Genomic DNA, 2,978 nt, shown 5'->3' on the forward strand with positions numbered 1-2,978 from the left:
CTTACGTGCGTGCACGTGTGAGGTAAGTGTATTTATGTGTATGTATACGACCAAATGAAAGGAACGAACGAATAAAACACACCATCTGCGGATAATGGAAAAAGCGGCGTGTGCTCTAAGATATTATACATACAGCTACCGATGGCGGCGTACGATAAACTACCGATGCGAACAATGCGGGACTAACAAGACACATAATGTAAACATTCTATGAAGCTAATCCGTTCATCTTTCTGCAGCACTGCATCATACGTCGTACAATAACTATATTAGTGCCTCGGATTTCCATTGTCTTTTCGGACAGTACAAATGGAATCCTTCGTATCGTTTCACACAAAATGTTTGAGCGCGTTCCGTGAATATAACGGTATGAGTTTATTTTATGAAAACTTGGTGTGCCCAAAAGTTTGTGCACATAATTTGAGCTAGTGTATAAGATTTTCGACGGTAATGAAAAAAAGATATCAAAACGACACGACAGTCTATCTGAACGCGAGTAGTAAGTACAACGTCATAACGGAAATGTATCAGATTGTCCGTGAAAAACACACCCGGGCATGACTTGAACGAAAGCCTTGAGTAGAGTTAGAATAAAAACAGAAAGAGTGACCTTGCTAATAACGAGATACAATAACATATTTTTTTAAGTCACTCGTAAAAAACACTTTTTTTATATTTTTTAGTTTCCATTTTGTGGTTAAAAAAATACCTACGATAATAACAACATTATGGTTATAATATTATTCTCTATCAGGTTCCGAATAAATTACTGTTCTGGAATCGTACATATTGTTTTTTTTTCAAAACACGGTAAAATTTTTCTGCCAAATGTAAAATAATTGTATTATATTTGATACCAACTGTTTACTTGTATATATTTTTAAATCATCACATATATCATCAATTATTAATACAAAACACATTTTTTAAATTAAATAATTAACGTTACGAATTCAAACCTAGGATGTAGTGGTAAATGAAACTATTTAATAAATAATAACACAAATAATTCGCTAATGTTCGCCTATTTTTTAACCTATATTTGTATTTAAGTAATAACCATTATACTTACTGTAATGGTGTAATAGTGTGTGGTAATAATACCACCAACGCAATGAGAAACCGTCGTAATACCATTGAAGATGTGCTAACACGATGATTTTTGATTTTAGGTCCTTCGATGTGCGTCGCGTAATACGTATATATATATATTAGGGTGTTCCTTAGCTATAGATGATGAAAAAAAAAATAGTAAAATTTTTTTGGGCTCACCCCTTAAAAATGTGTGTATGCATATATAAATTAATTACCCAAAATGTTGAGGCAATCAAACAAGGTTAACCCGTGCCGAATTGTACATAAAGTTTGAATTAAATCAATTTTTAAATATTTATGAGAATTTTTTATATTTTTTAAAATATTTCGTTAACCATTAAGTAAAACTAAACCATTTATATAAAATGTTTTAAATAAAAAAAAATTGTCTATAAATTATGTCTTAACAAGTTTTTAATACCTTCTACTGTTCATGAGATATATTGACTTAAATGTATAGAAATAACGTATTCTCAAAATTTTTCTGTTAAAACTTTATAAACATATTATTATTAATGGTAAATATTCATCAGAATTAATGTACTATGAAATAATTTTATTTATTGAAGTATATAATTAATTACTTAAATTAATATAATTTTTTAATGTTTCCATTTTACAATTTGGATACATTTTTCTGTGTTCTTAAACACATTTTAGTATATACTGTTTTTGCTCTTCGTTGACTGTTAACGCTTCATTAAAGTCTGCCATTAATTTCACGCCCCTCTCAGCTGTATCATTGACTATTTTTTGAGATTTTATTAATTCTTTGCCATTAACAAAACTGATATGGTTATCCCACGATTTTGGATCGTATTGTAAAAAACTAGTATCGATACCAAATCTGGTGAATAGTTTCAAGCTATTTTCTGAAATAAATTGATCAATATTAATTTCTGTAAAATATAAAAATAATTTCAAAAATAAATTGTATTGGTTTGTATTATTATTTAGTTTCTATTTATGTCATTATTTTAAATAATGTACTCATCATTAAATTTTTCATCAATCTGATATGGTTGAAGTGTAAGTTTTTTAGTCGAGTTAATTGATGATTTTATTCTTAAGAGCTTTTACCATTAAATGTTTTGTTTCAAAAGGTATCGATTCGTCGAAAAACGATAGAGCAGCAGCTTCTTGGGTTAAATACCACAAGTGATTACTCAATTTTTTGATAGCGGCTGTAGATATTTGACTATCAACTATTTCATAAGATTTTAAAGATTTAATAAATTGTAAATCTAGGTTTGGAGCTTTTATTGGTAATGAACAAGTAAACCACGCTTTGACATAAAAGGTAACGATGAAAATACAAACTTCCCCAATTGCTTTTTTCTCAGTGCCAGAAATATCATACTGATGCCTAAATATAAATATTTTCAAGAAATAGATTGCTCGAACCATCCATCGAGCTTGATGAATTGCACCCGGTGGATGAATTTTAATTTTTTTTTCAAAATTTCCACCAATAAAAATTAGTACAAATTCTAAAAACTCATTGTAATCATCGCGAGAATTTTTAATTTCTAATTGACTTCGTACAAAATTAAGAGTATCTTCTCTGATATTTTCTATGGCACTACTACAATATTGATCTTCTAATCCACTTATAAAATTACTAAAATCAATATCAATCCATTTATTTTGGAAATTTTTGAATAATGGAATAGATGGGCTCGTAGTTACTTGTGGTATTTTAGTTTCAAAAAACACTTCTTAACACTAACTCGTATATGTGGTGTCTGCAAGGGAGATAGAGTAAATCTTTGTCTAATTTTTGTTCAATAAGAATACATGCTCCGTTCAAACGGCCTGTATTGGATGAAGTAGTATCACAACATAAATCTTGCACAACATCCAATAAACCCCATTCATCTAAA

This window comes from Sipha flava, unplaced genomic scaffold, assembly GCF_003268045.1.
Source record: "Sipha flava isolate LNK unplaced genomic scaffold, YSA_version1 78_pilon_pilon, whole genome shotgun sequence".
In the NCBI taxonomy this organism is placed as follows: domain Eukaryota; kingdom Metazoa; phylum Arthropoda; class Insecta; order Hemiptera; family Aphididae; genus Sipha; species Sipha flava.